The following is a 24,897-nucleotide window of genomic DNA, read 5'->3' as shown; positions in this document are numbered from 1 at the left end:
TCAAGCATTTGTAAGTCAAGCCAGTTCTGACACCTTGTGTACTCCAACACCTCTCTCCTCAAATGAGCTCCAGCACCTTCGCCAGTTGATGTCCAGACTTGACTCATCTTCTCCAGTACCGACTTCCAGTGTGAGTATAGCCTCTGTCATTGTTCCCTCTATTGATCCACAATTCTCTATAGATAATTTTGGTTGTCACAATGTCAATTTGAATTATCCCTCCTGGATAATCTACTTTGGGGAAACCGACCATATGACAGGCTCATCTACTTTGTTTCATACTTATTCATCTGTTCCTTTTGCTCAGGATGTTGGAACGGCTGATGGGTCTCACTCCCCTATCTCTGGGAAAGGATCTATTATCTGTTCAACTTCTCTTACCTTATCTAATGTCTTGCATGTTCCTAAGTTTTTGGTTAATCTTTTATCTATTAATATCCTTACTCGTGATATGAACTGCAAAATAACTTTCTTTCCTTCTCACTGTGTGTTTCAGGACTCGGAAACGGGGCTTACGATTGGCAGTGGTAGAAAGAAAGGGGGGCTCTACTTAATAGATGGGTCCCCATAAGCTCTTTCTGCGGTCTCTAGCATAAAACAAAATTCCATCGAAACTTGTGAAATTTCCACCGAAATTTCTCATTTTGGAAAATGCGAAACGAAACTCATGAGGACCGAAAAAAAGTCCTTAGTTTCGATCGAAACTATCAAAATTTCGTCAAAACCTCGAAACTTGTCGAAACTTGGTTCAACCCAATTGGATCAGCTGATTCATGAGGAAAAAAGTTCCCAAATTTCATGGGAAACTTGGGAAATTTCGTGAAAACTTAGAAAATTTCGTGGAAACTTGGGAAATTTCATGGAAACCTAGGAAATTTGGGACTTTTTCCTGTAATTTTGTAACTTTCCTAAATTTTCAATTTTTTTGTTTATTTCATGTTTCTTCAAATACCACGACAAATACCCCCTCCATCAGGACTTCCTTATCCAAAGTGCGTATTCCCTCAGGTTGGTTATCTTAAGCATATTGATGACCAAACTCATAAAGTTACAGTTGTCGATTAACTTGACAACCATAGGCATAAAATGTCATGGGATGTCTATGTTTGTTGGTTGGAGGAGAGGATGTTACAGGCATAGTACTACTCAGCTCACAAGATGAATCCACTCTTAGCATTCCTCTTAACACTAAGTTGTATTTTCCTTTTATTGTCAACTATTTTGAAGTTAGAAATTATATATTGAATGTTATGAGCTTAAGTAGTTAAGTTTATAATGTACGTTTTGGACAACTCTACATTGATGTTATGTACATTGAATGACATATCTACATTTATTTTTTAGAAAAATACAGCAAATGTATTCTTTATACTCTAATTAGCTTAAATACAGGATCCCACCCCAAAATACTCTCTAAAACCTGTTGAAACTTGTACGGAAAAGTCCTCGATTTCCTCGAAATTTCCCAAGTTTCCACCTAAGTTTCCCATTTTCACCCGGTCGAAACTTGAGTTTCCCTCGAATTTTTTACCATGGTCTCTAGTCCCACCTCTCCGGCACTTTTTACCTTATTGCAGTGGCATAGTCGTCTTGGCCACGTTCCTTTACCTATTTTGTCAAAGTTATTTCTTTATCTGATTAAAAGATGTAATTTGAAATCTTTTTATTGTGAGGCATGTATTCTGGCCAAACAGACTAGGCATGTTTACCCTATTTCAGATAATTGTAGTAAAATCCCTTTTTCAGTCATTCACTCTAATGTGTCCTTCTCGGACCGTGTTTTTATCTGGTCATAGATGGTTTGTTACCTTTATTGATTGTTGCACTAGGACCACATGGGTTTACATACTTCACCAAAAAAGTGACGTTTTCTCGTGTTTTCAAAATTTCATAATATGATTATGACTCAGTTTGGGGCGATAGTCAAAATCCTTCGTACCGATAAAGGAACTGAGTACTTAGGTGGAGCATTCCCTTCCTACTTAGCAAACCATGGCATCATACACTGGACTAGTTGCGTCGACACTCCACCTCAAAATGGGGTTGCCAAATGCAAGAATAGACATCTACTTGAGGTAGCACGTTCCCTCATGTTTACTATGCATGTGCCTCCTTGGTTTTGGGGTGACGCCATTCTTACTGTAGCATATCTAATTAATCAAATGTCTTCTCGAGACCAACGTTGTCCTCTTGAGGTTCTTTTAGGGACAACAACCTTTACAATACCACCTAAGGTTTTGGATGTGTTGCCTTTGTCCAGAACCACCATGTTCATGGAAAGTTAGGTCCTCGAGGGTTAAAGTGCATTTTCTTGGGTTATTCTCCTATACAGAAGGGGTATAAGTGTTATCATCCTAGTTCTCATCGTTTTTTTGTCTTTATGGATATTGTGTTCCAGAAACAGATTCCTTATTTTTCCCTACACCTCTTCTGGGGGAGAGTTTCAGTGAAGAGGTTCCAGTGTTGATTCCTCCTTTCGATATTTCTCCTGAGATTCCTGCACATGATCCTCCTTTGGAAGATGGAGTGACTAGACAAGACAGTTGGTGGATGATATACAGGGGGAGACTAGACCTCTGAAGACCTACCAAAGAAAGCAACGAGTGACCCCTTATGAACCAAGCTAGTTAAAAGCTTTGGTTCCTAGCCCTGAACAATTTGTTCCTCTAGGTGAGTCTATCTTTGAAAGTTTTATTTCCTCTTTGTCCTCTACTTCTGTTCCTAACACTTGGCAGGAGGCATTATCTCACTCAAACTGGAAAGAAGCTATGAATGAAGAATCCAAGCTATTGAGAAAAACAAAAGATGGGACTTGGTGACTTTGCCCATAGGTAAGCAGACTGTTGGGTGCAAATGGGTGTTTGTGATCAAGCACAAGGCAGATGGGACTGTTGAAAGGTACAAAGCAAGATTGGTGGCCAAAGGCTTCACTCAGGCGTTGACTACCGGGAGACAGTTGCCTCTGTTGCCAAGATGAACACAGTTTGTTCTGTTATTTCATGTGCAATTAATAAAGGGTGGAGTTAAAACAGTTAGGTGTGAAGAATGCTTTTTTGCATGGAGAATTCCAAGAGGAGGTATATATGGATGTACCACATGGGTATCCTACTACCGAGACTTATAGGAAAGTATGCAAGTTAAATAGGGTTTTATATGGGTCATAATTGTCACGGCGACAAGGCGATGCGATGCGATTCAGTTTTAGCTAGTTGGGGTGATGAGTCGATGAGGCACCCTCCAAGGCACTTTTGAGGCGGTCGAGGTGTTTTAGTGTACATCTCATACACTAATTCATTATAAACATATCTTATATATAATAAAAAAAACTAATATTAGCCATTTAGCCTACCTCAAGTCATCCAACATACTACAAACCTCACATAGTAGGTCCTAAATAAATTTCAAGTATCATACTATCATTAACAAGAATCAAGATACGATAAAATATAACTAAATAGTAAACACATATATGCAAGAGCAAAACAAATAAACACTAGACAACATACCTTCATTAAATGTCACCAACACTAGCACCACCTACAACTCCACGACTCCACCTCCACCAGCACCTACAACTCCACCTCTTCTACATTGTTGAGCTGTAGCCAAATATCCTCACAAGTAAAAGAAGAAAATGAAACAAAGCTTATTATATCTAAATAGAAAGTTTTAAATATTTAAGCAAACAATCACACTTATATCTAAAATCTAAAGTCCAAATCCCAAATATACCAACACACCCATATCCAAAATTCCCAATAGAAAAGTATAAGTCAGCTAGTCATAATCATCATCAAGTAAATTGGTAGTTAGTGGGAGATCTTCTCGAACTTCTTGTTGCTCCAAAGAGGTAGACCTCAAACCAAAATCATCTGCAATGTTCTCATCATCATGCAAATCTTCCTCTTCTTCCATGTCTCCATCAGACTCAGAGTCATGTTCCTCTTCCTTAACCACCCTCTCCAAAGACCTGCAACGTGAGTAAAATATATTAACTCCACCAGATGTTGATCCACTTGGTTGACATCTCCTCGGTCTATTTTGGCCCTCAAGTGATGAAGATGCCCCTATAGCTCTATCAACAGTGCTCCAAGTAAGATCACCCTCAAGATGGACTAAATCATTAGGCTGATTAACCATCCACTCATTGCTCCAGTCAAGCTCATCAAGGGGTAGTGGATCATAATTTCTAATCTTTAATCGCCTTTCATCGAACTATTCTTGAAGACGGCGATTGTACTGAACAAAAGCTAGATCATTCAACCTCTCATGTTCCAGCCTATTCCTTTTCTTGGTGTGAATCTGAATTCATAAGCAATTGAAAAGAATCTCAAGTCATTCTTCTAAATTCAAATTTAAAAGTGTTTTAAATACTTGAATCACTTAATACTTACAAACTCAAATGTGCTCCAATTCCGTTCACAACCAGAGGAAGAACAAGAAAGGCCTAGTATCCTCCGTGCAATCTTTTTAAGCTCAAAATCAATTCCTCCATGTGTATCTCACCATGTAACTATATTATTAAAAAAAGGAAAAAGATTAACATAATAGGTATAGTTACAAACCAAATAAGTATAACTAAAAAATAAAATATACAAGTAAAAACATATGAGGACTCATAGTTGTACGTTGTTTGATAGCCATAGTTGTGGAGAAAGGACCTCTAGCTTCCTTGTAGTCATTTACCCAGGACAATATCTTATCTTGTTGATGTGCATCAGGCACTAGTCTTCCAACAACTCCATTGAAAGAAGTTTGGAGAGAAGTGATCAACTCATAATCATCTTCATCATCTAAATTGTAGAACTTCCCAGGATTAAAAAAAAAGGCTGCACCATATAGAGGTCTCTCCATCTGACACTCCCATCGCCTTTATTCTTTTCTTAGCCTCTTGCATGGCTACAATCACTTCAGGTAATGCGGGTTTTTCATTAGCATCCACAATCCTCAATACAATCATAAGAGGTTGTGACCATGGTGGGAGATCTCGCGAGATATCTTTTCTTTTTAGAGAGGCGAGACGAGATCTCGCCCATCTCATGATATCTCGGCGAGATCTCGCTAACGGTGGAATTTTTGCTGCTTTAAGGGCTTTTTAAAGGCCTTGTCTCGCTCGAGAGAGGCATATCTCGCCTCTCTCTCCTCTATCTCGCTGGATCACCAAAATTGGCCTGAAAACTCCATTTTTGGCCGGAATTTGATGGGGATTCAACATAGCAACATCATCAACTCATTTACAACAACAAATTGAAGCATATTTGTAGTGATTCAAGCCTATTTCAAGGGATCTTCAAGAAATGTAAGATTTTCCCCCAAATTTGATTTTTTTCAAATACAAGGTTCTACAATGATTGTATGAGTGTGATATAAATATATGTTGATGATCAAGCTTTGATTTACACTTTCATGAAAAAAAAAAATTAATTTTCTGTTATTATTTTCTTTTGAATTTTCTTATTTAAAAAATATATTATCTAAAAAATTAAATTAAAGATTATAAATAAATACTTATGATATGAATGTGGTTATTATTTATGTTAAACTACATTTAGAGGGCTACAATCTCATGTATTAATATCTATAATCTCTATTCTCTAAGACTCTAACCTTGCATTTCACAGAATTTCGGTTTTACACATAGGGTCGACTTAGGAGACATTGTTAGGGTTATTTTCTCACAAATCTAAGGCAACCAATGTGTTCAAAAGGCCTTAAATAGGCTAAATACCAAGTTTCAGCCCAACCAGAGCCATAAAACCCACCGAGACTACCGCCAATTTTTTGGCATATCTCGACCGAGATCTCGCTATCTCAGTCAAGATCTCGGTATTCTGAGTGGCAAGATCTCGCTCGGTTGTGATGCTCTAATACAATCCTCCACACCATGCCAAAATGCTGTAGAAAAAGTTGTTTCAGCTACTTTCTTCCTTGCTTCTGTCTTGGACAAATTGGAATTTGTCCACTCCTCAGAAATGAATAAGTGCCTTAAATCATCCTTGTGTTTCAATAAGCTTTGCAATATCAAGAATGAATTGGCAAACCTAGTCACTGCAGCCCTCACAAGATCTCTGCCATTTGTCTTTTGTCTCAAGGCCTCCAGCAATCTTGTGTGCCTATAAATGAAAGTGGTAATTCTCTTCCCCTGAATTATCACTTTCTTATACTGTTTCAAATTCCCAATGTCCTCTAGCATCAAATCAAGACAATGGGCTGCACAAGGAGTCCAATATAATCTAGTCCTCTTCTCCATTAATAATGCCCCTGCTACTTTGTAATTTGAGGCATTATTAGTCACTACTTGAAGTACATGCTCTTCCCCAATTTCTTCAACTTTGCTATCCAATAACTGAAAGACCATGTTTGCATCTTGCACTTGGCTAGATGCATCCACAGAACCAAGGAAGAATGTTCTCTCTGGACAATTGTCAAGAAAATTGATGAGATGCCTACCCTTTTTGTCAGTCCACCCATCAAACATGAGTGTGCATCCATGCTTCCTCCAATACTTTTCATACTTTTTCCTCATCTCCGTTGTTCTTTCTTTTGCACTCTTCAACAAAGGCACCCTGACTTCATGGTAACTTGGGGGCTTATACCCAGAACCATATTGTGCAATAGACTCAACCATCACCTCAAAGCTTTTAGCTTTAACTGCATTGAATGGAATGCGACACTGATACATCCAATCACCAATGTGGTTATCCACTCGCTTCTTTTCTTCAGGAGATCTCATTCTATTTAAGATGGTTGTTTGAGTAGCACCCTTAGCCCTCCTTTCTTCAACAAGTTCTTCAGGAGTGTGTCTAACATGCATATCCATGGGACCCCTTACTGGTGCCTTATTAAGGGCACCTTTTAGTCTCTTTGATGCAGTCCCAGAGCTTGGTATCTTGGAGCACACCTCAACCTTAGACCCTACACTAGGTAATGTACTTCCTCCACTAGAGGGCCTAGAGGCAGGAATAGGATCTTCTTCTCCAATTTGAATGTCGTCATACTCCTCATTATCCAAATCAGTAACAACAGCCCTCTTTTTATTTTTCACCAACACTGCATTCATCTCTTGGGCAATTGCTGCAGTGGTCTTGGTGCACTTCACAACATCCCCATATCCACCCACTAGATGTTGCTTCAATCTTTTAATTCCACCTTTAAAGTTTTTGTTGCACAAACTGCATCTGACTGTATTCCTATTAGCAACATCTGGCCAATACCCATATTTCCACCCTAGGTCATTTGACTTGGCCTTTCTCTTTGGGTCTTTTGAGGGATCATATGCTTCACTCCCACTAGGAATAGGCTGACTAGAAGCAGCTGCTTGATTATCACTTGAGGGCCTTGAGGTCATTTTAAATAACTAGTGAATATCTAAAATAAAAAACATGAAACATTCACATATAATTAGCCAAAATTAAAAACAATAATAAAGTTGATAATGATACCGTTTAATTTTAATTTTGCACCATACCGCACCACAATAAAAATCCTATGCATTCATCTAATCATCTCACTCATGATAAATTGATAATCAAGCTTCTATTCTAAAAAATCAGAAAATATAAGATGAAGATGATGACCAAAAAAAGAAAAGAAAAAAAAAAAAAAAAAAAAACTAAAAAAGAGAAATGAGCAAACCCAAAAATACCCCTCCTGATATTCACTAGCTATAGTTCTAATATCCAGAACAGTGCTTGACGTATATACACTTAAGCCCCAGCATAACATGATGAAGTTACCAAAGAAAAGAATAATCTCAACCCAGTTAAGTTAGTAGTAGAAGATTAATCTACATCACACCATAGTCCCTTAATAAACAAAATTTGACACCATGAGACCATAGATTGGGCTCTGTGTCTGGCATAAAATTTTTTATCAGACTCCCCCACCCCCATAAAATTTTTAATTGTTACCATTTCCTTCGGAAGCCGAGAGCCATCCACATGTTTGAACCATAGAAACCAAGACATATTATCAAAAAGGTTTGAAGATCTAACGAGGTTTACAGTCACAGATTCACAATTTCACACTCAAAATTCATGCTTGGGAACAAATCGCAAAAAAAAAGAAAAAGAAAGAAAAAAAAGGCAAAACACAGTGATAATACAGTCATACACCAAGTAGTATATCAAGAATGCAACAACCAAACCAGAAAAAAAGGGAAAACAAGCAAGTTGTAACAATCGCAGGAAGAAAAAAAAATCCAGCGACATACCGTCACCTGAGATGGTGACCGACGCCGCTGCAACTACGGTGGCCTATAAGGGGGAAAAAAAGAAAGAAGCAGAAGTAAGAGAGTAGCATGAAAATTGCAGAAGTCGATTAATTAATTAAAATTTGGATTGAAAAAGAGGGTACAATACCCTATTGGTGTCGCCTGAGATGTTTCGGGCTGTCGCCGATGTCGCTAGCTGTCACCGGTGTCGCTGGCTATCACTGGTGGCGTCGTCGATGCTCAGGGAGAGGAGTAGCAGAGGGTGAGAGTAGCAGAGAGGAAGAAGACTCCAGAGTCAGTCGCTGGTGTCACAAAGGGCGTCGTCGATGTCGCTGGTGGCGTTGCCGATGCTCAGGGAGAGGAGTAGCAGAGGGCAAAGAATCGAGAGGGAAATGAGAGTTAGGGATTTGGGTTGGGTTTCGTTCGATTTTCCCTTTTGTGTTTTTTTTTTTATTATTGTTATTATTTTTAAAAATTTTTTTATTGAATTAATGTTACAAAATGATCCCATGTTTCTCAAGTACCATTTATGTAACCATTTAGCCATTAGATGATTTCCAATTGGATCTAGTTTCCAATTCAGTTTTGGCCTTTGATTTAGAATCAATAAAATTGTGAATTCTTTAAAAGCCATAAGGCGGTGGCCTAGCAGTAAACTGCATCCAAGGCGACGCCTTGGACGCTTAGGGGATGCCTCATACATTGAGGCGGCCGCCTTATGTATTGTCTCTGAGGTGCCTCTCGCCACACCCTCTCTCAAACCGCCAGGACGCCAAGGCGACGCCTTGACAACTATGATATGGGTTGAAGCAATCTCCATGAGTGTGGTTTGGAAGGTTCCATAAAGCAATGATATCTAATGGCTATAAGCAGAGCAATGCATACCACACCTTGTTTATTAAAAAAGATGGTTCCCACACTACTATACTTTTAGTATATGTGGATGATATTGTGATCACAAGCAGTAGTGAGGATGAAATTTCAGCATTGAAGATTTTTTTGGGAACTGAATTTGAGATCAAAGACATGGGAAAACTTAGATATTTCCTAGGTTTAGAGTTGGCATATTCTATTAGTGGTGTATCTCTATCCCAGAAGAAGTATACATTGGATCATCCCGAGGAAACTGGGATGCTAGGATGTAAGCCTGCTAAGACTCCTATTGAGCCTAACCTACACTTGAAAGCAAAGGAAGGAGAACTAGTTGACAAGATAAGGTATAAAAAATTAGTGAGAAAGTTGATCTATCTATTTCACACTAAACCTGACATCACATTTGCAGTTAGTCTTGTTAGCCAGTATATGCATGATCTCTACAACTCACACTTGGATGCTATATATCGGATCTTGAGATACTTGAAGGCTACTCCAGGAAAAGGGATTTTAATTTCAGCTCATGAACATTTGAAGATTAAGGCATATACAGATGCAAAGTGGGCAGGATGTCCATATGATAGGAGGTCTACCTCTGGGTATTGTGTATGTGGGAGGTAACCTTGTGACTTGGAGAAGCAAGAAACATGCTGTGGTTGTGCACCGAGGCCGAGTTTAGGGCGATTGCTCAAGGTATTTGTGAGGTACTATGGCTTAAAGGGCTGCTTCAGGGGTTGGGACAGATTTGGAGGTTCCTATATTCTGATAGTAAGTCAGCGATCAACATAGCTCATAACCCAATACAACATGATAGGACTAAGCATGTGGAGATTGACAGACATTTCATCAAAGAGAAGGTTGAGGCTGGGTTGATTCGTATTACCTTTGTTACTTCAAACGAACAGCGGGCTGATGTGCTCACAAAGAGCTTGAGCATGAAGGTATTCAATTACATTATGAGCAATTTAGGCATGATAAATATTTATGCTCCAACTTAAGGGGGCGTGTTGAAAACAAGGACTTAGATTTTCTAATTAGAATAGGACTCTGTTTCTTAATAAGTCTAGAGTTATTTATTTATTTATTTTTTGGATTTCCTTTTTCTACTTAGTGTAGGACTTAACTAGGTTGTAACTATAAATACCCTGTTGGGGTCTATGAATAAAACAACTGAGCAATTCTTCACATTACAACAGTATCATATTCTTGTCTTGTTTTAGGAAGGATAAGATAAGGAATGATCATATTAGAGTTGGTTTGGGAGTTGCTTCCATAAGTGATAAGCTTCAAGAAAGTCGTTTGAGGTTGCACAACTATGTTCAACGGGGACCTATAAATGCCCCTGCACAAAGAAGTGATATAATCCAAATTGAAGGGACTAAAAGAGCTAGGGGTAGACCTAAGATAACCTTAAGAGAAGTGGTGAGAAAGGATATGCATGGCTTAGGCCTTGTATCTAGCATGGCCTCAAACAAAACCGATTGGAAGGCATGAATCCATGTAGCTGACCCCATTTAGTTGGGACAAGGCTTATTGTTGTTGTTGAATTCTTGTCTTGGGAATATGTTTCTTGCAAATCTTCACATATTTCCTTGGCAGTTTTGTGAAACATAACATTTACAACTATATCAAGTATCGAACTATTCCATAGCCAGATCTTAATGATTGCATCTTCTTGCGCCCAACTTTTATAGGACTTCTGTCTCGGCAGGGTGGTCAGATTCAATAAATTTGAGCTTTCCTCTTGCAAGAATATAGACACTAACAGCTTTTCTCTTGCAAGAATATAGACACTAACATCTTGGGACTAGGATACATAATTGAAACTACCTTTTAATTTAATGGATGTAATCTGTACATTCACATTATCTCTTGAAGGTCCCTTGGACTCAGCAGTAATCATGGTGAATCACCAGTCAAGTCCAACGTGATGAATTGAAGTAGATATTTAAGAAGAACTCACCAAGTCTAGTCAATACTGGCACTTTATTTGAATTCAGAATAACTGCTGTGATAAAATCATGAACAGCAGCCTAAAAACCAAGGAACAAAATCACCGAACATGGAGAACATGCAAAAACTGAATATCTGTGGAGTACATAAGAGATTGATAGATTACGGTAGGGTAACTGAAGTTGATCCAAGCTCTGGGGTCTTTAGTTTAAGCAATAAATGGGTGAAGATCAAATTACATAAAACTGATTTAAAAAATAGTAGTTGCAGAAATAGATGGTTGCGTACCAAGAAAGAGAAAAGAAAAAGCTCTCTTGGAGGACCTCAATTTGAAGAACTTTAGTTTGATTACAAGAGTTCTGATAGCATGTGGAAAATCTGACTCTAGTAATCAAGCCAGAAGCAAGAATGTTGAAGAAGAATCATCCAAACCAGCAAAGAGAGGAGAGCTCCCTGTGATTCTGAACAGACTTCCACAAAAAAAAAAATTTTTTTTTTTCTTAAAAAAAAAAAAAAAAAAAAAAAAAAAAAAAAAAAAAAAAAAAAAAAAAAAAAAAAAAAAAAAAAAAAAAAAAAAATATTTTAAAAAAAAAAAAAAATATATTTTTTTTTTTAAAAAAAAAAAAAAAAAAAAAAAAAAAAAAATAAAAAAAAAAAAAAAAAAAAAAATAAAAAAATATTTATAAAAAAAAAAAAAAAAAAAAAAAAAAAAAAAAAAACCACACCAAAAAATTTTTTTTTTTTAACCCCTCTTCCCCCCCAATTTCCCCCCCCCCCCCCCCCAAAGTATAATCAATCATCTCATAATAGTTGATGAACACATTTATGTGTGAAATCTTAAGGCATAAAGCATGCATTTTATACACTTAGAATGGAGTTACCTTGGGTTTTATGTTGTTTTTGCAGATTTTAGGACTTTTCAAGACTTAAGCAAATATTTGGAGTTTTGGGCTTGAATCATGCTATTTTACTCGTCAAGAAGTCCATTCAAATTCTCAAATGCGAAAATGGGCCTGATCTGGAGCATGATGGGCTAGAGATGTGTGATTACGGGCCAACTCCGAAATATTGAAGAGATAAAGAAGGCAAATTTGATCTACGGCTGAGATTTTAAATCAAATCTACAGAGATATTATTGAGAGAGTCCAGATGGAAAAGAGTCATTGCATACCTCAATATCTTATTTTCTATTTAGGATTTGATTAAAGAAAGAAAAAGAGGAAAAAGAATTATATTCAGATAAGGATGAAGCAAAAATCCCGTTTTTGAATGCCTCAGTCCAGTTTCGATCAAACCCTTCATCGAACGGTCATCCAATGTTCGATCGTGCTGATTTTTGGAGGAGAGCTTCACGACTACTTAAACCTCAAATCCAACGGTGGGATTATGCATCTGATCTCTCTAAGTCGGCGCGATTAGTACGTCAAAACCCTAATTGGATGAGTCGGGATAGAAACCCTGAGTTTTATTCAAATTCAGCCGTGCTTCATATCTCATGTAAACTCTATAAAAGGAGAGCCTACTCCATCAAAGGAGGACGTGTCTTAGAGCTTAGTAGAAGCATTCTTTCTTCTCTCTTTAGTTTATTAAGGTTTTCTCTAGTTTTCTTTGCTTGCAGTTGTGAGATTTTAAATTTCTAGATTCAATGTTTAGATTTAATTTTTATGTAATGCAATTCAAGTTCAAGTTCCAAGTTCAAGTTTCAAGTTTTTAGATTCGTTTCTCTCTGGGTCTAGCAATTGCAGATTTAGATCATTCTAGATCTAGATCTGGTTGTTAGGGTTGGTTGAGATTCGAATCATTTGTTCAATTCGCAAGTAAGTAATTTTTCTTTATTAATCTTCTCTCCTCCCTCCATTCCCGCTTCTATCTACCCCTCTATATTCTTAATTTAGGATTTACTTTCAGCATTATCATTATTTATTGTTCTGCCTATTCATTCATAATCTCGGACCACATAACCGGAGCAAGCCTACAGTCGTGCCTCTGCTTCTGGTGACGGGTGGTGTTGCATCTGCATTTTAGTTATTTCCTTTTCCTTTTATTGCTTTGTTTATTGCTTTGTTATTTACTTTCTGTTATTTACTTTCCGTTATTTACTTCTTTCCGCCTATTCATTCATAATCTCGGACCACATAACCGGAGCAAGCCTACGATCGTGCCTCCGCTTCCGGTGACGGGTGGTGTTGCATCTGCATTTTCCTGTCTTTTATTTATGCATTGATTGTGTTTAATTTATTGTTCGTTTCAATTCGATTGCATTAGATATATAGATTAGGATCGTTTAGTTTAGGTTAATTAGTTAACAAAAAAATTGAATCATTCCACTCTCGCATTACTATTAAGAAGTTCAAATTCTAAGTGGCATATCTCCCTGAGATCGACCCGTTAGCTACACGATACCGTGCGCTTGCGGTTACTTTTAAAATTCACAAACAAGTTTTTGGCGCCGTTGCCGGGGAGGTATTAGTCCACTTTGTTTTTCTCATTCTTAGGTAAATCGAAGTGATTTAAAAAAAAAAATTAAAAAAAAAATTCAAAGATATTACTCTTAACTTGAGTAGAAACAAAAACGTATAGTAGTCCCCACTCTCTACCGAATCCCCGGATTCGATTGTAGGTGGCTCCGAAGACTATACGGATTCCCTTGCTGTCAAACCTATAAGCGCTCAGCTATACGGCAACCTTACAGCTTTGGAATCATTGTTTCAATCTTTGTGGTGGGAAATTCACTACTTTCCCTTCATTTTTGTTCTTTTCTTTTCTTTTATTCTTTAGTTACTTTATTTATTTTCTTTCATAAGAGTCATTAATTGCATTAAGTGGTTAGTGCATGTGTGTCTGGACTCGTGATTCTACAAATAGAATTGTCCGAGTATCTAACTTGACCATGGAAGGTCTACCTCCACCACCTCCACCTAAGAGTCTTAGGGATAGATTTTATCCTACCCGATCTGCACAACCTTCTTGTATACGTTTACCTGAAGTGAGGGGTAATAATTTTGAGCTCAAATCTCATTATCTATCTATGTTACCCCAATTTCATGGGCTACCTGATCAAGATGCATATTTGTTCCTTAGAGAGTTTGAGGAGGTTTGTGTCCTTATGAAGGTACAACATCTCACTGATGATGCTGTAAGACTACGATTCATTACATTTGCATTAAAAGACCAAGCCAAAAAGTGGCTTTATAGCTTACCTAGGGATAGCATTATCACATGGGAACAATTTACTGTCTTATTCTTGAAGAAATTCTTTCCTTTCTCTAAGACGAACAAAATAAGAAATGATATTCTTCAATTTCGTCAGAAACCCAATGAGTCCTTTGCTAAGGTAATGGAGAGGTTTCAAAGCCTTCTCCAAGAATGCCCTCACCATGGTATAGAATTGTGGCATTTATGCCAAATAATTTATGAGGGTATCGATTACCAAACAAAGCAACTTTTGGAATCAATGTGCCCCACAGGATTTACATCATTCACTGATGATTCCGAAGCTTGGAATTTTCTTTTAGACCTAGCAGATAGAACTAGAGAATGGGAGTCAACCCAAGAGTCTGAAAGGACTAGTAGGGGATATTTTGTTGATAGTCAAGTTCATAAGGAAGTACAAATAGATAACATTTTGAAAAAGTTAGAGACTTTGGTAGTTAAAGCTGCACCACCAAGTCAAGCACATTTTATTGACAAATCTATTGCTATGTGTGCATGGTGTCAGTCTCCTACACATGTAATTGAGGAATGTCCTAGCTATTCTGGAGACCAACATGAGAATGTCAGTGCAATGTTTCCAAACCCGTACAGTAACACGTACAATCCTGGGTGGAAGAATCATCCTAACTTTTCATGGTCTCAAGGGCAAAACCAAAATGGATTAAACAATTATTCCACACAAAATCAATTTGGTGCCCCTCAAAAACAAAATGCCCAATTTTCTTATAATCCAAATGTCCAGTTCCCTCAAGCCCCAAATTTCCAGAATGCCAATTTAGCTAGACCTATCAATCCACCTATTGTGCCTCATATGCCTTACATTGCACAAAATCAATCATCACCTGGTTTCAACAGAGGTAACAATCCAGAGTTTTCTCGTCTCTCTTCCTTAGAGAAGAATATGGAAGTACTTTCCAGCACCTTCATGACTTCTATGCATAATATGGAAAAACAAATTTCCACTCTTGCAAGTGCTTTATCTGAACGAGAAAAAGGTAAAATGCCTAGCCAACCTGAGTTAAATCCTAGGATTCAGATTCAACAAAGACCACAAAATCAAGTCAACCAAGTTGAATCCTCCCATTCTTCTTTAGCTTCAATTAATTCTGTGTCTGCATTGAGAAGTGGGAAAGGGTATTTAACAGGTGAGTCACATATTAATGAAAAGAGCGAGATTAGTGACCACTGTGATGAGGAGAATGTTCAAGTATCTCTTAATGAGGGTTTGTCTGAGAAACCCATAGAAGTTGAGGATGAGCTAGTTGCTTTAGCAGTACCTAAGTTTGGTGAACCACTATCAGAAACTATGAGAAAAGAGCAAATTTCAAATGAGAGTCCTTATGTTCCTAAGGCTCCTTATCCTAGTCGTCTAGTAAATAAGAAGAAGACTGCAACTATGGAGAAAATTTTTGATGTCTTCAAAAAGATAGAAGTGAATATCCCTCTTTTGGATGTCATATCTCAGATCCCCGCCTATGCAAAAGTGTTGAAAGATTTATGCACTCATAAAAGAATCACTAGCATTCCCAAAAAGGCGTTCTTGGCAGGTAACATTAGTTCCATAATTACTCAACCTGTAGCAGCCAAGTATAAGGATCCAGGAGCCCCACCATAGCTTGTGTCATAGGCAATACACACATTGAACATGCTTTACTTGATCTTGGTGCAAGTGTGAGTCTTTTGCCTTACCATGTTTATAAGCAATTAGGGTTGGGAGAATTAAAAGCAACTAGAACTACTCTTCAGTTGGCAGATAAGTCAATTAAGATTCCCAAAGGGATGGTTGAAGATGTTTTACTTGAAAGTGGGAGAATTTATTTTTCCAGTTGATTTTATTGTGCTAGATACTAAACCATTTTCAATCAAAGATGAAATCCCAATAATTCTAGGAAGACCATTTTTGGCTACTAGTAATGCATTAATCAATTGTCGAAATGGTCTTTTACGGTTGTCTTTTGGAAATCGAATCGTGGAGTTTAATATGTTTAGGATAGGAAAACAACCACAAATAGAAGAAGAGATCAATATGCTTGAGGAATCTTTTGATTTTCCTAATGATGTGATTACCAACTTTGAGATTGATTTTGATTCTGAATTTCAAGAATGTATGGATATGTTGGATGATGATAGTGAAACTTTCTTTTCTGAAGTCTCAAATTTTCACACACCTTTAGAGCCTATTGAACCTCTATCCATCTCCATCTCTATCCCCAAGCCCTCAATAATTGAACCCCCCAGCTACAATTGAAAAAGTTGCTTTCTAATTTGAAATATGCTTTATTGGAACAAGATAATACTCTTTCTGTTATTGTTGTCTCCGATTTAACTTCCCGACAAAGCGAAGAGTTGATCACACTGCTGTGAATAATAATAGAGAAGCATTGGGTTGGTTTGTCACTCATATCAAAGGTCTAAGCTCTTCCATTGAACAATATCATATTCATCTTATGAAAGATGCAAAACCTTCTAGAGAACCTCAACGTATGATGATAATTTTTTTTAACATTGTGAATGTTTTTCTTGAGATCTTTAGAGATGATTTTTCGATTCACGGTTTTTCTTATTTGGAGTGCCTTCCCCATCATACATTGATATTGAAGATAAGACTAAAGCTTCCCATGATAAGCACATCTTGACTGAAAGGTATACCCCTCATTTGTCTTCTTTGTTTAGCATACATGCATTGAGGACATTGCATTACTTAAGTGTGGGGGGGTATAGCTTCGTTGTAGATTTTAACTTTGACTTTTGGTTAGTATACATATTCTTTCAATTGCTATGATGTGTGAAATGAGAGTGATTTTGGTACCCATTGTGAACACATAAAAACCCTGTTGAGAGGAAGGTAACTTGTATATATGTTGAGATGAGACTTTCCTTAGAAAAATAAAAGGCCCTTAACTTAAGGCGTCGAACCATCTATGAGTTTTGTGGGTCCTTATTTCTTTGGCTAGAAGTTGAGATCAATTTTGTGTAGGGCATGACAAAAGAAGAAAAAAGAAGAAGAAGAAGAAAAAAAAAAAAAAAAAAAAAAGAGTAGAAAGTAAAAGTTGAATTCCTTGGAACTAGACAGGGCACTCCGACTTAGGAATCGAGGTGACTTGATCAAAACTCTTAGGAAGGAGATTATTGAAAAGAACTCTCGCATCACTTGTCTATGTGGGCATATGCAAAGCAAAGCTACAAAGTAACTTGGGTTTTCGGTGTGTCTGCTCCACCATGTCATTCAAGCCAACTGTAGTGGAGTAATGTAGAGTTCACTACTCAAAAAAAAAAAAAAGAGAAATAAATACAAGTGTCATCAATGCCTTGGTAAAATTGTTTGGTCAAAAATACTTCAAAACCTTAGTCATTGGTCCCCTTACTTTATGAGTGGTTTTGCTTAAAGGAGAGGTGTACTTGAAAGATATAAGGTGAGTCCTTGATTGAGATATATGCTAAGTCTCAAGAATCAATATGGGGTAATAAAGTTCAAGTGTGGGGGATCTTAAATCAATTGTGAGGAAAATTGTCATAGCTATTGATCTTGTATGAGTACTTACCAATTGTTAGAGTTGGAATTTGCAATGTTTTATTTTGAGCTAAAATTGGAATTTTGGATGTACATTCACTGCAAACATCCACGAGACAAAACTCGTCCTCTAGGGGTAACCTAGTGGTTTAAAGGCCTGTTGCACATGCTAAGTGTAACCGTGATTCCTACGAAAGTGAGTTAAGATTTATTTTGTTGCACTAGTTTCTTACCTGCATTTGTATTTTTCTTTAATTTTTGCTTGAGGACAAGCTTAGTCTAAGTGTGGGGGAAAGTAAAAGTTGAATTCCTTGGAACTAGACAGGGCACTCCGACTCAGGAATCGAGGTGACTTGATCAAAACTCTTAGGAAGGAGATTATTGAAAAGAACTCTCGCATCACTGTCTATGTGGGCATATGCAAAGCAAAGCTACAAAGTAACTTGGGTTTCTGGTGTCTGCTCCACCATGTCATTCAAGCCAACTGTAGTGGAGTAATGTAGAGTTCACTACTCAAAAGAAAAAAAAAAGAGAAATAAATACAAGTGTCATCAATGCCTTGGTAAAATTGTTTGGTCAAAAATACTTCAAAACCTTAGTCATTGGTCCCCTTACTTTATGAGTGGTTTTGCTTAAAGGAGAGGTGTACTTGAAAGATATAAGGTGAGTCCTTGATTGAGATATATGCTAAGTCTCAAGAATCAATATGGGGTAATAAAGTTCAAGTGTGGGGGATCTTAAATCAATTGTGAGGAAAATTGTCATAGCTATTGATCTTGTATGAGTACTTACCAATTGTTAGAGTTGGAATTTGCAATGTTTTATTTTGAGCTAAAATTGGAATTTTGGATGTACATTCACTGCAAACATCCACGAGACAAAACTCGTCCTCTAGGGGTAACCTAGTGGTTTAAAGGCCTGTTGCACATGCTAAGTGTAACCGTGATTCCTACGAAAGTGAGTTAAGATTTATTTTGTTGCACTAGTTTCTTACCTGCATTTGTATTTTTCTTTAATTTTTGCTTGAGGACAAGCTTAGTCTAAGTGTGGGGGAAAGTAAAAGTTGAATTCCTTGGAACTAGACAGGGCACTCCGACTCAGGAATCGAGGTGACTTGATCAAAACTCTTAGGAAGGAGATTATTGAAAAGAACTCTCGCATCACTTGTCTATGTGGGCATATGCAAAGCAAAGCTACAAAGTAACTTGGGTTTCAGGTGTCTGCTCCACCATGTCATTCAAGCCAAGCTGTAGTGGAGTAATGTAGAGTTCACTACTCAAAAGAAAAAAAAAGAGAAATAAATACAAGTGTCATCAATGCCTTGGTAAAATTGTTTGGTCAAAAATACTTCAAAACCTTAGTCATTGGTCCCCTTACTTTATGAGTGGTTTTGCTTAAAGGAGAGGTGTACTTGAAAGATATAAGGTGAGTCCTTGATTGAGATATATGCTAAGTCTCAAGAATCAATATGGGGTAATAAAGTTCAAGTGTGGGGGATCTTAAATCAATTGTGAGGAAAATTGTCATAGCTATTGATCTTGTATGAGTACTTACCAATTGTTAGAGTTGGAATTTGCAATGTTTTATTTTGAGCTAAAATTGGAATTTTGGATGTACATTCACTGCAAACATCCACGAGACAAAACTCGTCCTCTAGGGGTAACCTAGTGGTTTAAAGGCCTGTTGCACATGCTAAGTGTAACCGTGATTCCTACGAAAGTGAGTTAAGATTTATTTTGTTGCACTAGTTTCTTACCTGCATTTGTATTTTTCTTTAATTTTTGCTTGAGGACAAGCTTAGTCTAAGTGTGGGGGAATCTGATGAACACATTTATGTGTGAAATCTTAAGGCATAAAGCATGCATTTTATACACTTAGAATGGAGTTACCTTGGGTTTTATGTTGTTTTTGCAGATTTTAGGACTTTTCAAGACTTAAGCAAATATTTGGAGTTTTGGGCTTGAATCATGCTATTTTACTCGTCAAGAAGTCCATTCAAATTCTCAAATGCGAAAATGGGCCTGATCTGGAGCATGATGGGCTAGAGATGTGTGATTACGGGCCAACTCCGAAATATTGAAGAGATAAAGAAGGCAAATTTGATCTACGGCTGAGATTTTAAATCAAATCTACAGAGATATTATTGAGAGAGTCCAGATGGAAAAGAGTCATTGCATACCTCAATATCTTATTTTCTATTTAGGATTTGATTAAAGAAAGAAAAAGAGGAAAAAGAATTATATTCGAGATAAGGATGAAGCAAAAATCCCGTTTTTGAATGCCTCAGTCCAGTTTCGATCAAACCCTTCATCGAACGGTCATCCAATGTTCGATCGTGCTGATTTTTGGAGGAGAGCTTCACGACTACTTAAACCTCAAATCCAACGGTGGGATTATGCATCTGATCTCTCTAAGTCGGCGCGATTAGTACGTCAAAACCCTAATTGGATGAGTCAGATAGAAACCCTGAGTTTTATTCAAATTCAGCCGTGCTTCATATCTCATGTAAACTCTATAAAAGGAGAGCCTACTCCATCAAAGGAGGACGTGTCTTAGAGCTTAGTAGAAGCATTCTTTCTTCTCTCTTTAGTTTATTAAGGTTTTCTCTAGTTTTCTTTGCTTGCAGTTGTGAGATTTTAAATTTCTAGATTCAATGTTTAGATTTAATTTTTATGTAATGCAATTCAAGTTCAAGTTCCAAGTTCAAGTTTCAAGTTTTTAGATTCGTTTCTCTCTGGGTCTAGCAATTGCAGATTTAGATCATTCTAGATCTAGATCTGGTTGTTAGGGTTGGTTGAGATTCGAATCATTTGTTCAATTCGCAAGTAAGTAATTTTTCTTTATTAATCTTCTCTCCTCCCTCCATTCCCGCTTCTATCTACCCCTCTATATTCTTAATTTAGGATTTACTTTCAGCATTATCATTATTTATTGTTCTGCCTATTCATTCATAATCTCGGACCACATAACCGGAGCAAGCCTACAGTCGTGCCTCTGCTTCTGGTGACGGGTGGTGTTGCATCTGCATTTTAGTTATTTCCTTTTCCTTTTATTGCTTTGTTTATTGCTTTGTTATTTACTTTCTGTTATTTACTTTCTGTTATTTACTTTCTGCCTATTCATTCATAATCTCGGACCACATAACCGGAGCAAGCCTACAGTCGTGCCTCTGCTTTTGGTGACGGGTGGTGTTGCATCTGCATTTTCCTGTCTTTTATTTATGCATTGATTGTGTTTAATTTATTGTTCGTTTCAATTCGATTGCATTAGATATATAGATTAGGATCGTTTAGTTTAGGTTAATTAGTTAACAAAAAAATTGAATCATTCCACTCTCGCATTACTATTAAGAAGTTCAAATTCTAAGTGGCATATCTCCCTGAGATCGACCCGTTAGCTACACGATACCGTGCGCTTGCGGTTACTTTTAAAATTCACAAACAATAGTCATTCATCCTTTCAGCCAATGAGAAAACATCCAAGGAAGAAGAATAGAGCAGGCAATACCAGTGCAGCTGAAACTGGAAGAAGAAAATTTTATTTGGTCATTGAATCATTTCTGAATGCTAGAAGGGATCTTAGTGCTTTGAAGAATCAGCCCCTAGGCATTTATGAAGGACCTAATTCAAAGCCATTTTCAGGTCTGTGCACAGTGAATCCAAAAAAGTAACAGGTAGCTGGAGGCGAACAGAGACCTTTGCAGTAGATCATGGATTGCTACATAGCTTCACAGAAAGCTTTCAGGCTTGGTGGTAGCATTTCGAGTTGCTTTTGAAAGAGGAAATATACCTCAATGAGTTCTTTTTTGTATGTATGTTACGATCTTGGTTAGGGGTAGAAGGGTGATTGTAAGGGAATATTTGGGTTAGCATGGTTAATAGTCCTACGCTATAAATGTAAGAGGGTTTAGCAATGCGAAAAGAAGAATGATTTCCCAATTTCTTTAACTCTCTCTGTCTCTTTCTCTCTTATGCGTTTCTTCTTCTTCCTAGCCCTCAATCTTCTAAATTCAATCTTCAATTCTCTGTAATTTTTCTTCTTCTGTAAGCTTTAGATACGAGATCGTATCATTGGTCCGACCTGCGGGATGCGAATGGACGGCGAATTGCAATTATGTCAGATGGAGGATGGCGTGAAGCAACTGAGCATAACTTTTGCGCATCAAGGGAAGCAGATCTACGACTTGCAGGAAATAGTGGTGGCCCAGAGGGCTACCATGAATGAGTTGCAAGCTCTCTTATTGAAAGTGGAAAAACGGCTCGATCGGTATCTTGCAAGCAGCGAAATTGCCTCTTTACCAAATCAATCACTGTCTGAGTCACCACCTACGTCATCGCTTGGGGCGGCCATTGAGGTAGACTTGCTAGTGCTGGTTTCTGTTGAAGCACAAAACGATTTACAGATTGGGGTTGCAAAGGAATCGCAATTGGGGGTGGAACCTCAAGCTGATTCTCTGACTAAGGCATTCCCCGTAGTGAGGAGAATGCAAATTCAAGGGTGATGTTGAACATTTCTGGCGTCGAAAACCACAATGGCACCTCAGTCTTGATCAGGAAGAACATCAATTCAAGTAATGGTGCGGTGGTGACAAGGGCAGAGTTGCTTGAGGGTGCAAACAAATATAAATCGGAAGGCTGGTGGATTGTTTGGGATGATCGTAAACCAAATCGAGGCATCGCCGAAAGTCTTGTGTCAAGAAATGCAGATGATCCTTGTGCCAACTTCACTGTAAAAGGATCAATGCTAGGAAGTTTCAATCGAGGGTTTGCCAACTTAGATTTCCAAAGGACATTTTGATCAGTTGCTGGTTTTAGTAGGATCCACGGCAAGGGTGCCTGTCTGGCATGGCGTTGCAAGTTGAGGAGGCCACGAGCTTTGGCGAAGCCTCCATGGTTGTGACCAAGGGTGAACGCGAGATGGGGAAGACGGAAGCAGCATCGCAAATGGAGGAAGCTGCGATGGGATTTCATGGCATGCTTTACCTGTAAAATGCTCCACTGCGCTCCAATGCCATTGCCAATCGGAGCAGGAAATGCTTCAGGCGAGACGGTGGTATTAGGATTCCTCCAGAAAAATTTCAGATCGTAGGAGAAGAAAGGAAGAGACATGGGGTGGACCAGGTCAGTTTTGGGTTGATGGATTTCTTGAGCTTGAACCGAATTGAACAGGAGGCCCAAGGAATTGAACCAATGCAGGGGGCTTTAAGGCATCTAACTCCGATCCACTTAGTGAGGGAACCACGACATTCCCAGTTCTTCACAATTTACAAAATAGTCTTCAAATGGATTCATGTGCCCAGCCCAACAGGAGGGCCAAGAGGTGAGCAACCAACCTGTCACATCCACCCAACCAGTACCCTATCTGGCATACCCGGGAATGTGATCTACAGTCCAAGGATCAAGAATCGAGGGACCATGCCTCCCACATACCCGATAACACAATCATGAACAATAATAATCAAGGTAAAAGCAACAAATAATAGATATCATAAATAAGATAAGATTCAATTAATCAGAGTGCGGAAATAGATAAATCAATGTATAAGTATAATCATAAAGATGAGAGGATAAGTGAAAATCACTCTCAAAGTAGCGGAAAGAGTAGCAATAATCAAGTTAGTTACAATCCATGATTCAAAAGTAATCCAGAGAAAGTTAATTACATAACCAATTGTTCCATAAATAACCAGGGAAATGGGGCACTAGACTAGGGTTTCTTCTATCCTAATGATCGTCTCTTCATAGGTGTGGATGAAGAAAGCCCAGCTCTACCGCTCCCGCACTATCGTGGGGCTAACCCTAGTACAAAGAGTAATCCTCTTCGGCACCAAAACTCTGATCTTCACTAAAGATACCACCCAGAGGGTAGTATGCGGGATCAAAGTCCGTCTCGAAGAATGCGCCATCAGAATCTTCGGTACCTGCAGGATAATCTAAAAACATTGCACAAAAGGAATGAGTTCAAAGAACTCAGCAAGGCAGTTATTCCATAATTTAACATCATACAAATTCAAAACATAATATAATGCAATATGATATGAGACATGTGATGCAAATATGATTCTAACTCTATGAATGCTAGTCTCTATGATAGACATGCTTTAAGTCATAGCACCGTACTTCTTTGGGTAGTCAGTTACTCTCCCTCAACCCATTCCGTATCTTGGGAATGTCGTGGTAATTGGGTAAAGTCCTCTCAACCATGGTAGGGGAATCGGTCACCGCTCTCTCACATCACCGTTTGGTATAAGTATTGGCGCATGTCACAGTAAAGCCTACCCCAATGCAAGTCATCTACTCAGTCGTATCAAGTTAGATCCACATACGTCCATTCCTCGCCCCTGGTGATCCTTTTCGGTATCCTTCACACTAGAGTCAGCGAAATCCCAAATTTTGGACTCATCAACCCTATTGGTCATCCACAAATAGTAAACGGGAAGCTTTCACGTCCTCTTAAGGGTTGGTTACCGGTCTTGAGCACCCGTGAGCCCAAGTCTAGCTATTTGCAACCCTACCAATAAATGGCCCCTTTTGGGTATCCATAGCATGGTTTATGTCCTCTCCCGGGTTGGTTACCGGTCTTGAGCGCCCATCAAACCATACACTACCACGGGTCATTCGGTCTCAATGCCCTTCCGATTCGGGTCTGACATGACAAGGACAAACCTAGCCACACAACTAGACAATCCAATGTATGTCATCCAATAACTCGGGAAAATGTCGATAGGCACCTTCGGAGAACATCCCATACTATTCCCTCCGATGCCCAAGGACAGAAGTGTCAATAGGACACTCCCCAATCCCAAGTTATACTTAGGCAATCACATATTCAAGTCCATCATTTCTCATACATTCAATACATCTTCATGATAAGAGTTAAATCATAATATCGAATTGATCCATCATGAATACAAATAGCAAGAGTAATAAATCATTCTAACAAGAAAATAATAATTCACAATACTACTGTTCTAAAACATGTATAACAGTCTTTTAATAATTAAAAGCAACTAAGAGACTATGTTCTTTAAGTATAAGCACTAAACATAAGTTCATGGCCTATATGTTTATGGAGATAACCATCCTTACCTTAGGTTGAGTTATGATGAATCGAGAATTACCAAGAAATGGTCCAA

General features: G+C 38.1%; 1 protein-coding gene and 1 non-coding gene across 2 annotated transcripts in view; one reads left to right on the top strand and one right to left on the bottom strand.

Annotated features, from left to right (window-relative positions):
- LOC149005100 (gamma-glutamyl hydrolase 2-like) overlaps positions 1 to 24,897 on the top strand; it is a 124,962-nt gene that overhangs the window by 67,043 nt on the left and 33,022 nt on the right. The window lies entirely within an intron of this gene.
- Positions 14,316 to 14,422, bottom strand: LOC149005101 (small nucleolar RNA R71). The gene has a single exon (XR_016170017.1). It is a non-coding gene; the product is annotated as a small nucleolar RNA R71 (small nucleolar RNA).

The sequence above is a fragment of the Hakea prostrata genome, chromosome 9, assembly GCF_041222555.1.
Source record: "Hakea prostrata isolate BN-2017 chromosome 9, UWA_Hpros_2, whole genome shotgun sequence".
Taxonomy (NCBI): Eukaryota; Viridiplantae; Streptophyta; class Magnoliopsida; order Proteales; family Proteaceae; genus Hakea; species Hakea prostrata.
Note: the sequence above shows the minus strand (reverse complement) of the source record. Positions and strands in the feature narration are given on the sequence as shown.